This window comes from Dipodomys spectabilis, unplaced genomic scaffold (genome assembly GCF_019054845.1).
Source record: "Dipodomys spectabilis isolate Male_0828 unplaced genomic scaffold, ASM1905484v1 ptg000125l, whole genome shotgun sequence".
Classification (NCBI taxonomy): Eukaryota; Metazoa; Chordata; class Mammalia; order Rodentia; family Heteromyidae; genus Dipodomys; species Dipodomys spectabilis.
In genome coordinates this window covers 11,267,302-11,279,660 of record NW_024870802.1, presented here as the reverse complement: position 1 = coordinate 11,279,660, position 12,359 = coordinate 11,267,302, and the positions used below count along the sequence as shown (strand labels likewise).

General features: G+C 43.4%; 1 protein-coding gene across 9 annotated transcripts in view; it reads left to right on the top strand.

The window, feature by feature from the left end:
* The first annotated feature begins 4,695 nt into the window (after nt 1-4,695).
* Gbf1 (golgi brefeldin A resistant guanine nucleotide exchange factor 1) overlaps nt 4,696-12,359 on the top strand; it is a 139,015-nt gene continuing 131,351 nt past the window's right edge. For all 9 annotated transcript variants that reach the window (XM_042689224.1, XM_042689231.1, XM_042689228.1 and 6 more), the window contains exon 1: nt 4,696-4,942. The gene's annotated coding sequence lies outside the window, so the exon portion shown is untranslated. The remainder of the gene's footprint in view (nt 4,943-12,359) is intronic.

Genomic DNA, 12,359 nt, shown 5'->3' with positions numbered 1-12,359 from the left:
GATTATAGGCATGAGCCAATGGTGCCAGACTAAGATCATGTTCTTATGGGGTTAGGCATGGAACTTTCCTAAACTTGAGTCATTTGTAAGTGGGAGAAAGTGAGGAAACTGTTATTATCTATTCTCAATGCCTCTAAGCAGCCTTTCCAATCTCAGGAATACCTGGATCTATTCAACAGCTATGCCAGAATCCCATTCAATCTGCAGGCAGATTCTAAATTGTCTGCAGGTATCTAAATCTGCAGACAATTCTAAATATTGTGGCAACCTGGAATCTCTCTCTTTAAATACAGTACCAATCTTTATTAAAAATTAATAAGTTTCAGTATTTTTGTTTTAGGTTTCTATAGTTTAGGTACATGCAAAATTTTTTCCTTCCTTCCTTCCTTCCTTCCTTCCTTCCTTCCTTCCTTCCTTCCTTTCTTTCCTTCTTTCTTTCTTTCTCTTTTTGTCAGTTGTGGGGCTTGAACTCTGGGCCTGGGTCCCGCCTGTGAGTTCTTCAGTCCAAGGTGAGTGCTCTACCACTTGAGACACAGTGCCACTTCCAGTTTTCTGGTGGTTAATTGGAGATAAGAGTCTTATGGACTTTCCTGCCTGAGCTGGCTTTGAACTGTGATCCTCAGGGGCTGGGAAGGTGGCTCAGAGGTAGAGTGCTTGCCTTGCAAGCCTGAGGCCCTGGGTTCAATTCCTCAGCACCACATAAGAAAAAAGAAAAAAGCCGGAAGTGGCGCTATGGCTCAAGTGGTAGAGTGCTAGCCTTGAGCTGAAGAGCTGAGGGACAGTGCCCAGGCCCAGAGTTCAGGCCCCACGATCGGACCCAAAAAAAAAGAACTGCAATCCTCAGATCTCAGCCTCCTGAGTAGCTAGGATTACAGGTGTGAGCCACCAACACCTGGTTCCAAAATGACTTCATAGTCTGCACTTATCCCATTTGCCCAGGGACCAATTGTGACCATTTGATTTAGATTCTGACCCTCAGGCCAATCTTTCTTTTTTTTTTTGGGAGGGGGGTCCGGTCGTGGGGCCTGAACTCTGGGCCTGGGCGCTGTCCCTCAGCTCTTCAGCTCAAGGCTAGCGCTCTCCCACTTGAGCCATAGGGCCACTTCCGGCTTTTTTCTTTTTGCTTATGTGGTGCTGAGGAATCGAACCCAGGGCCTCATGCATGCAAGGCAAGCGCTCTACCACTGAGCCACCTTCCCAGCCCTCAGCAGCACTTTTTGTTGTTTGTTTTTGTCGGTCGAGGCGCTTGAACTCTAGGCGTGGGCTGTGCCTGCACTCTTCAGCTTAAGGTGAGCGCTCTACCACTTAAGCCACAGTGCCACTTCTGGTTTTCTAGTGGTTTTTATTGGAGATAAGAGTCTTACCTGAATGTGAACTTTAAATGATATCTAATGAATATTTTCATTGCATATTTTAATAGTTATAATGAGTGTATGTCATTTCAAATAAAGCCATATCCAACCATCAAAAAAAAAAAGTGTCTCATGAACTTTTCTGCCCAGGCTGGCTTTGAACCGTGATCCTCAGACTCAGCATCCTGGGATTACAGCTGGGATTACAGGTGTGAGCGACCGGTGCCCAGCTATTTTTTTCCTTATTATTATTACTTTTTAATCATCTTTAAGTAGTTGTACAAAGGAGTTGCCATTCAGCAATGCAGTTTTATGAATATGATGCAGCTTGATCAGTCATCCCTTTCAACATTCTCACCTGTCTGTCCCAACCCACCCCTTTCCTCACTTCTCTTCATTTTGTAGGACATACATTGAATTTTTGACTTCAATCTCCTCCTTCTCTTCATTCATCTACGCCCCTCCCCGCCCCTCCCACCTTACGTATCTCAATTACCCATTTCCTGGTGTTAATTTTGTTGAACTATGATTTTACCTTTCTAAGGAATTACACCTAGGTCGGGTGCTGTGACTCACGCCTGTAATCCTAGCTACTCCGGAGGCTGAGATCTGAGGATCACAATTCAAAGCCAGCCCTGGCAGGAAAGTCCGTGAGACTCTTTTTTTTTTGTCGGTCATGGGGCTTGAACTCTGGGCCTGGGCGCTGTCCCTCAGCTCTTCAGCTCAGGGCAAGCACTCTACCACTTGAGCTACAGCACCACGTCCAGTTTTCTAGTGGTTTATTGGAGATAGGAGTCTCACGGTCTTTCCTGCCCGGGCTGGCTTTGAACCGCGATTCTCAGATCTCAGCCTCCTGAGTAGCTAGGATTACAGGCATGAGCCACCGGCGCCTGGCTGTCCTTGAGACTCTTATCTCCAATAAACCACTAGAAAACCAGAAGTGGCGCTGTGGCCCAAGCGGTAGAGTGCTTGCCTTGAGCTGAAGAGTGCAGGGACAGCACCCAAGCCCAGAGTTCAAGCCCCTCGACTGACCAAAAAAAAAAAAAAAAGGAATTACACTGAGTTCTCCCCTGAATCTACTGTATTTGTTAATATATTTGTATATACTTGCATACCGTCCACAATATTTATATATTTATAAATGAATTCTAGTTTCCACATATGTGAGAAAACATGTAATCTTTTTCTGGGCTTGACTTAACTTAATTTTTTTTTCCAGGTCCTTCCATTTCTTTGCAAATGATACATCATTCTTTCTAATGGTTGAGTACAATTCCACTATATGATATATATATATATATATATCATATTTTCTTGATCCATTCATCCACTGAAGGGCATCTGGGTTGATTCCATACTTGGCTATGGTGAATAGTGCTGCAATAAACTGCTTAGCATTTCTAAGGCAAACAGGAAATGCTTCAGTTTCCTGTTTTTAGTGATGTGGACTAACCGGTGTGATTAGCTTTTTTTCCTGGTTGGTATAAGGCGTGTCCAAGGGTTGATATAAGGGTCAGAGCTGAAAGTTTCAACCTGCAGACTAAGGTGTAAGAGGTAGTGGAAAAAAGGAGCTGATAGCTGGATGCTGGTGGCCTTCAATTTTAGCTCCTCAGGAGGCTGAGATCTGAAGATAGAGGTTCAAAGCCAGCTCAAGCAGAAAAATCTCAGAGGCTTCTACCTCCAATTAACCAGAAAAAAGCCAGAAGTGGATTTGTGGCTTAAGTTGTAGAGTGCCAGCCTTGAGCAAAAATGGGGTCGTCCGAAGTTTTGAGTTTAAGCCCTTATACTTGCACAAAGAAAAAAAAAATGTTAATCTGGCATCTGTGGCTCATGCTTGTAATCCTAGCTACTCAGAAGGCTGAGATCTGAGGATCACGGTTCAAAGCCAGCCCCGGCAGGAAAGTCCCTGAGACTCTTTATCTTCAATTAACCACCAGAGAACTGGAAGTGGCGTTGTGGCTCAAGTGGTAGAGGGCTCACCTTGAAAAAAAGAAAAAGAAAAAAAAAGTTGTTCCCCCCCCTTTTCCCCACCCCGTCCTTCCTCCTTTTCTCTTTCTTTCTTTCTGTCTGTCTGTCTGTCTTTCTTTTTTGTTAGATTTTCCTGCCCACGGTGGCTTTGAACCTCGATCCTCAGCTCGCAGCCTCCTAAGTAGCTTGGATTACAGGCATGAGCCACTGGCGCAGGATTCTTTTTTTTTTTTGGGTCCGGTCGTGGGACCTGAACTCTGGGCCTGGGCACTGTCCCTCAGCTCTTCAGTTCAAGGCTAGCGCTCTACCACTTGAGCCACAGCCCCACTTCCGGCTTTTTTCTTTTTGCTTATGTGGTGCTGAGGAATCGAACCCAGGGCCTCAGGCATGCAAGGCAAGTGCTCTACCACTGAGCCACCTTCCCAGCCCCTCTTTTTTTTTTTTTTTGGTCGGTCGTGGGGCTTGAACTCTGGGCCTGGGCACTGTCCCTCATCTCTTCAACTCAAGACTAGCGCTCTACCACTTGAGCCACAGTGCCACTTCCGGCTTTTTCTGCTTATGTGGTGCTGAGGAATTGAACCCAGCTTCATGCAAGCAAGGCGGGCACTCTACCACTGAGCCACCTTCCCAGCCCATGGCACCTGGTTCTTTTGCCACTATTAACTGTGAACATAGGGCCTGCTTCCATTCAGGACGCACTTTCCTGCTCTTCAGATACCCAGTTTTTGCCACCTCCAATTTTTTTCTTGCTAGGTGGTAGGAATGGGGTAGTAGACACAGAAACATCTGTGATAGGACAAACACACCTATGAGAGGCCAATCAGGGTAGGCAGATGGGAGGGTGGGGAACATAGGGTTTGGGATAGGGTTTCAAAAGGCTAGTTATAGGACGAGGGGGCACGAGAACTGTCTCCTAAGTAGCATAAGGAGTGGTCTTTTCAATAACACCATCTTGGCCCGGGTGTCTTTCACAGAATGTGGCTGGGGGAATAGGGTCGCCCGCTCAGGCTCTCAAAATGGACCCCGCCCCCCTTTCCAGCAAATCGTAGCCTTCCTCCCCATAATGCCTAGCAGCCACTGCCAAACTGCACGGGGCAACCGAACTCTATTTAACTCCACCTCTCCAACCGCCCCTCACAACTTCTGATTTTTATTGGCTGTTATAACTGTCACTCAGAGAATCCTCGTATCCGTTGGTTGTTTCCTATATACACGCCTCTTTCCCTTGTAATCTTGCCTCTGTAGCCACTACCCGCCTCCTGGGGCCAGTTCTCTTTCTTCTATTGGATATCTGGAATGTCATTTATTACGAGACCACGCTGTGATTGGCTCTACGCGCCAGGGCTCGCGCAGTTACCAGGCAGCGAGGTAGACTGAGGCTAGGTACCACGTCAGTGAGCTGACAGGCAGGGTAGCCGGCTCTGCCGCGAGTCCGGGCCGACTCAACCCGGCCAGCAGTGCGTCCCCACCTTAACTTCAGCATCAACTTCCAGAAAAGCGGCTTCTCCCATCTGCCTTCAGAGCCAAGGAGCCTCTGGGAGACGTCTCCGGGGCCCAAGCTGGACATGAGCAGCGGCTGCCGGTCCTGGGAGTAGGCCCCGCCATTTTGAATCCGCTGACAGGTCAGCGAAGTATCTTCCTAGAATTCCAGCGACGCGAAGGCCGCCCTGACATCGCGATAGGGAATGAGAGGGAAGCATCTTAAAGTTGAGCGGCGTGGGGGTGGGGGGTTAGGGGCTCAGGGCTCTGGGATTACACGGGGAGTATTGTGGGAGGGACCTAGGAGGCGTGCAGGGGGCAAAGGTCAGGCTTCAGCCGCCGGGGGTGGGGGTGTCATTTCAGCTGATCTGTGATACTTTGCGGGTACCTGAAGCCTTCCTGTTTTCCCAGGCCTAACAGCCGTCGGCTCCTCTTTTTCAGAGCTTCTTGGTTCCTAAAAAGCCCGGTCCTCAAAAGTCTTCAAGCTTTTTAGCAAAACTAAAGGATCATTTTATGTATAATTTGAGGGGTTTTCAGACTTTAGGTAGGAGTCTCTCTAGGTTCTATAGCGTTTCCATTATATGTGAATACCCTGTTCATATCACTGATCTGCTTCAGAAATCCTGAATGATGAAACAGTACGTCCTAGTCTCAGGTAGTCAGAAGAGTTGCGGCCCTCAGCCTGGGGAACTGGGATATGAGAAGGCTTTCCTTTTACAGGGTGGTTCATTTGGCATTCTGCATATGTGTGCAAACACTGAACTTATCTTCGGAGCTTGTTTCTTCCTTTATGCCATCTTTTAAAAGTATTCTTTTCTCGTGCCTCTTTTAGGTTGACATTTCCTCCCAGGTCTTATTTGATCTAAAGAGATGAGTCTTCATCAGGAAGACACTCTTAAGACACTTTTGACAAAGAGCAAACAGGGATTTGAATACTGTCAGAAGTTGGGTACTGGTAGCCTATTATTTAGAGTGTAAAAAAAAAGTTATGAGAAGTTACCTGCCAGTCTTGGAAGGGTCAGGGCAGCAGAGTAAATGATGGAGCATAATGATGAAGAGTGTAGTTTGTTGCACAGTGATGACCTTTGATAAATTGCTGTGTTGTAAAACCATAAAAGTACATCAAAGGTAAAGAATACTTTTAGAGATGAGGAGGGATAGTGTCATTTTTTAAATTCACAACACAAACCTGTATGTTTTTAGGTATACAGTACATGCCCTCCTTTAGACCTTGGGGAGGATGTAAGTGGAAAGATCTACCTGGGCTTTGGTGGCTCGTGCCTATAATCCTAGCTGCTCTGGAGGCTGAGATCTGAGGATCGAAGTACAAAGCAAGCCTGGGCAGGAAAGTATGAAAGACTCTTGTATCCACTTGGCCACCAGAAAGCTGGAAGTGGCGCTGTGACTTAAGTAGTCACAGTGCTAGCCTTGAGCAAAAGAGCTCAGGGACAGAGTGCCCAGGCCTGAGTTTTTTGTTTTTGTTTTTTTTTAAAGGAAAGAACTTTGAAATCAATCAGTGCACTTTTTTTTTTTTTTTCAAGACAGGAATTCATTATGTACCCAGGTTGACTTTTTAAAATCATTTTTTATTTTCACACCAGTACTGGGGCTTGAACTCAGGACCTGGGCACTGTCCCTGAGCTTTTTTTTTTGCTCAAGGCTAGTGCTCTGTCATTTAAGCCACTGCACCACTTCTGGTTTTCTGGTGACTAACTGGAGGTAAGAGTCTCACAGATTTCCTTCCTGGCCTGGTTTCCAGTTTTGATCCTCATATCTCAGCCTCCTGAGTAGCTAAGACTGTAGGCATCCAGCTTACAGGATGACTTTGAATTCAAGGCTTTAGCCTCCCAAGTAGTGTGTGACACCAGCCCTGTTCCACCCTTCTTAAAAGTAGTAGTATATGCAACACAATCTAGTGTTGCAAACCTGTCATTTTTAGTGCTCAAGAGGCTGAGGCTGAAGAATCCTGAGTTCAAGGATAGTCTGTGTCTCAAGGGAAAACCCCCCCACAAAACAGTAGTGGCATATATGTGCAGTTCTTTAGCTAGTGCATGTGGTACCTTAGCTAGAGCATGTAGTAAGCTAAAAGCAGAATCAGCCTAATGCCTTTCAGTATGTATTGGACATGATATAAATGTTACATGTAGTTGGAATTTGTTTTAGTATGTGATCATGTCTTATGGCTTAATTTTGGCTCTGGCATTCAGGAGCACCGCACTTTTGCATGGTGAGGTAGTAACAAAGAGGCTTATTATTGCATATTGGAGGGAACAGTTAGCAAGGATGATAGAATGATTGAACTCAGTCTCTCCTACCAAATTCCCTTTCTCTCTTGAAATTGTGGATTCCCATGTGAATGCATGTGAATAAATACATTAGCATTTATAATTTTCATTTATTGATTTAAAATATGTGGGATGGGATGGTATAAGACACTATTTTCCCTTTAACTTGCTGATCCTAAGTTGTTGAATTTCCAAAAGAGTATCTGTAAGTGGCAAATGAAATAACATAGTCAGATCACAAAGAATCCAAGTTGGATCGACCTGATTTTGTATCTGTGCCTGTTGGAATTGATATATTCATGTAATAGGCAATCAGTGCATCAAAGGAAATTCCAAAACATTTGGTGTCTAGGGGTATAGCTCAGTGGTTGAGAGTTTGTTCCATATGGGCAAGGACTTTGGTTTGATCCCTAGCACTGAAGGGAAGGGAGGTCATTTTCTAGATAGGAAGTATTCCCAACTACCAACAAATCTTCTTCAAGACTTGTATTTAAGCTTCTTTTTAATAATGTCTGTAAGCAGCCAGTACATTTTAGTCTTGACAGTGATGCTTGTTAGCAGAATGGGAACTCAGGTTGTAGATACATCTCCTTAGTAGCTGGGCATCAGGCCCAGTTTCAGCTAACAGTTCTCAGAGTTCTTCTTCTATTTCACTGCCCTATGTTTTAGAAATCTGAATGACTGCCACTTTTGTATAATAACCTCATTGGTAGGATATTTGTAATGGCTACTGTGGCTAACGAGAGAGGAAGAAGACACAGCTCCTGCTTTTATTCATAGAACGTTTGCTGGAAAGATCATCCTAGCTTTGGTATGCCACTGCTAATTGATTGATCACACTCTATCCCTGTGGATCCGTGTTACTGATTAGAAAGATTCTGCTGTTGGGGTCATGGTAGGGCTGTGTTAAGACAGATTCATTTTACTTTCAGGCTGGAAAAAGATAATGTAAATGTAATGTGCTACTATTCATCTTTATTGTTTCTCTTTTTCTGTATTTCTTTTTCTGGTTCATCATGGGGCTTGAACTTGGGGCCTGGGCACTGTCCCTTAGGTCCTTTGCTCAAGGCTAGTGCTTTACTCTTTTGAGCCACAGTGCCACTTCTGATTTTCTGGTGGTTAATTGGAGATAAGACTTTCCTTCCTGGGCTGGCTTTGAACTGTGATCCTCAGATCTCAGCCTCCTGAATAGTTAGGATTAAGGTATGAGCCACCAGTACCCATATATCTTTTAATTTCTTTAGGGACAGATCTTGCTATATAGGCCAGGCTGACCTTGAACTTCTGATCATCCTACCTGGTTCTGGGATTGCAGATGGCAGCTATCACACCTGACAGTCATTTAATTAACTGGAAAAAAATATAATAGTGTGCTGCTTTGGACCACACTGTAGAAGTGACCATGGAAGTTTCTTTATTTCTTTTTTTTTCTGTCAGTCATGGGGCTTGAACTCTGAGCCTGGGCACTGTCCCTTAGATCTTCAGCTGAAAGCTAGCACTCTACCACTTGAACCACAGTGCCACTTCCAGCCTTTTCTGTTTATGTGGTGCTGAGGGACAGAACCTAGAGCCTCATGCATGGGAAGCAAGCACTCTACCACTGAGCCACCTTCCAGTCCCTGACGACCATGGAAGTTTCTAAGTATTGTTTTTATTTGTTTGTTTGTTTGTTTTATGCTGGTACTGGGTCTGACTCAGGGCTTGAGCTTCTTAGTCCTAAAGCCTCTTATCTCTTTCTCTTGCTACAAAGAAATAATTATTCTGTAAAAATACCAAAGTGGGTGCCCAGTAATCCTAGCTACTCAGGAGGCTGAGATTTGAGGATCAAGGTTTGAAGCCAGCCTGGGCAGGTAAGCCCTTAAGATGCTTTTCTCTAATTAACTACCCAAAAAGCTAGAAGTGGAACTGTGCTAGCCTTCAGCACAAAAGCTCAAGGAAGAATTTTCAAGTCCAAGTCTTGATTTCAAGCCCCAACCCCAACACCAAAAAAAAAAAAAGTCACAGACTTAGAACCATGACCCTCAGATCTCAGCCTCCTGAGTAACTAGGATTACAGGCGTGAGCCACCCGTGCTTAAGAGTGACCATGGAAGTTTTAGTGATTTATTCCAATAGTATTATAAATGACTATGATAATGGAAGTACCATTATATAAACAAAAGTTACAAATTCAAATGTGTTAAGTCTCAGGCAGGTAGTATGAATGAGTAAAATGAGTTAGGTGAGAACATATAGGATATAGTGGAGTCTATAATATATTGGAGACTCGTTCTCTTACTTAAATGAGGCATTTACTAGTTAGTTTGTTATTATTTAGGCTGCAAGCATAGTATGATGAGTCTTCTTAGTTTTCGGTAAATGATGACCTCTGATGGAGAAGATGGGCAGGCTTTATGAGATTTAATCACTGCCTTACAGATTTTTTTCCTTTATCTCACTCTGCCAACTATTATCCTTATAACTGAGTGTGCTAAGTGATTGAAAGATGAATGAGAGAGAGAGAGAGAAGACAGCTTTGAATATAATTCTGGAGATAGTTTCAGAATCCCCACAGAGGGAGGAGATGACATGGCAGAGTTTTGGTTAACTGGTTATGTGATAAGCAGCTTTGGAAGAATTGTCTAGTTGTACCCTGTTGGGTTACCAGCTTTTTTCCTGGTTTGATATTCTCTTTAATATAGTAAGTTTTTATTAGTTCAGTGATTCTTGCTCACTCACAACAAACCACAAAACTATGGTGTGTTTTGGGCATCTCTGGAAGTGTTATATCTTTGCATCTTCAGCACATTTCTGAGTTATTCAAGGAATTGAGTGAATTAAAAACTTTGGAAGGGCTTATTGAGGGCTCCCCTGTACCATATACCCTCTTAGAAAGCTCATCAAAGTTTACTTGGTTTGCACAACTCTCTGCTAGACATGAAAGCATTATGAAAAAGGAAACAAAAAAAACCTGAGGCTTTTGTCTTTGGAGAAACTGTTAGATGAGGTTTTTTTTTTTTGCCTTACTTTTGGTGGTGGGACATGAACCCAATTAGCAGAGCATTTGCCATAGTACATGCCAACTAAGTGCTCTACCACTGAGCTATATCTACAGCTCTAGCGAATCATTTTGCTACTTGGATAAGAGGGTGTGTTTGTGTTACTGGGATTTGAATTCAAGGCATTGAGCTTGCTAGACAGGTGTTGCTCCCAGCCCAATTTGAAAGAAAAATTTCAGTTCTGGGGGTTGAAACCCAGGGTTTTGCACTTGCTAGGCAAGTACTCTTACTATCTTAGCTGTGTCCACAGCAGAAAAAAATAAACAATTAGATGGCTAGTCTTAATGTTAGTTAATTTGCTTGTCCATTCAGTATTTATTGACTTTTTCTTTTTTTGTATATATCTTTTATTGTAAAAATACTGTACAGAGGGGTTACAGTTACATGAGTAAGGTAATGAGTACATTTCCTTTCAAGTGTGGGTACCTCCTCCTTTATTTTTCCTCTACCATCCCTTCCCTCCCTACCTCCCCTTTTTTTAGTTTCTTTATTGAGATTGATTACACAAATTTCACAGTATTGTGAGATAGTGAGATTTAACTAAAATCACAAACACATTTTAATAAACTTCACAAGGTGAATTGCCATTATCATGGTCTACAAAGCTTAGGAACTCAACGAACTTTGACAGTACAACCATTTCTTCCACACTGGGTGATGTGCACCTTTCTTTCCTTTTGCTTAGTGTAAGCTGTTCCCTCTTTCTCTCTTGTTCCTTCCTTGCATTGCTGCCCTTGAGTTGCTTAGTTCACTTTCATCAATGTATTGACTATTTTTCTTACTATGTCTCAGGTATGGAGGATAAAAAGATGAACAAATCATGATCTCTTCTTCTGAGATACTCAGAGACTTGGGTTAGAGATAGACTAAATAAGGTATTATAAATTGCTGGGCACTGGTGACTTACTAGCTACTTAGGAGGCTGAGATCTGAGAATCACAGTTCAAAGCTGGCCTGGGCATAAAAGTCTGTGAGACTCTTACTTCCAATTAAACAGCAAGAATCCCAGGAGTAGGGTTGTGGCTTAAGTGGTAGAATACTAGAGCAAAAGAGTTTAGCCAGCACCCAGGCCCTTAGTTCAACCACTGTGACCAACCGAAAAAAATAAAATAAAAAAGAAAAGAAAAATCTTAAGAGCAAATGTTACCATAAAAATAACATTTTACAAGCTTTAATAATATCCCCGGTGGGGGCTGGGAATGTGGCTCAGTGGTAGAGTACTTGCCTTGCATGCATGAGGCCCTGGGTTTGGTTCCTCAGTACTACATATGCAGTGAACGCTGGAAGTGGCGTTGTGGCTCAAGTGTAGAGTGCTAGCCTTGAGTTGAAGCTAAGGTACAGCGCCCAGGCCCAGGGTTCAGGCCCCATAACCTACAAAAAAAAAAAAAAGAGAGAGAGAAACAGAAAAAAGAAAAAAAAAATATCCCAGGTGCCATGCTAGGTGTTTCGTGGCTCCTTTAGGAATCACATCAAACTGAGGTGTTATCCTCATTTTACGATGAGCTATAAAACAAGTCTCAAAGAGGTTAAGACACTTGCTTAAGGGGTTTAGCTAAGTGTTAGAGCTCATAGCTAGCATGTGCAAGGCTGTGAGTTCAATACCCAACACTGGGGAAAAAAAGAAAAAAGAAAAACTTGGCTACTATCATATAGGTAGAAACAGTTGGGGCAAAAACCCAGGTCTGTCTTGACTCTAAAGCTTCTTTAAATCACTGTCGTATTGTGAAGTGACTCCTTTATTGACTTTTAGATGGGATGAGTAAAGGTTTATCAGGTAGACAAGAATGGGGAAAAAAAACGTTAGAAACAGAAAGGAAATAGCATGAATAGAGGTAAATATTCAGTAAAAATCATGACTTAAAAGACCAAAATTTGGGCTGGGAATGTGGCTTAGCGGTAGAGTGCTTGCCTTGCATGCATGAAGCCCTGGATTCAATTCCTCAGTACCATATAAAAAGAAAAATCTGGAAGTGGCGCAGTGCTAGCCTTGAGCACAGGGAGGTTCAGGGACAGTGCCCAGGCCCTGAGTTCAATCCCTAAGACTGGCCAAAAAAAAAAAAAGACCAAAATTTCATCTGGTTGTGATATCACACATATAAATCCCTGTAGTTGGGAAATGAGGTGCTAGGATAGGAAGTTTCAAGCTCCTCTGAACTGACAGAATAAACCAAAAAACCAGAGCAGATCATCATCAAACTGAGGCTGCAATAAATGCATGTGCTGTCCTGCTAATCCCCT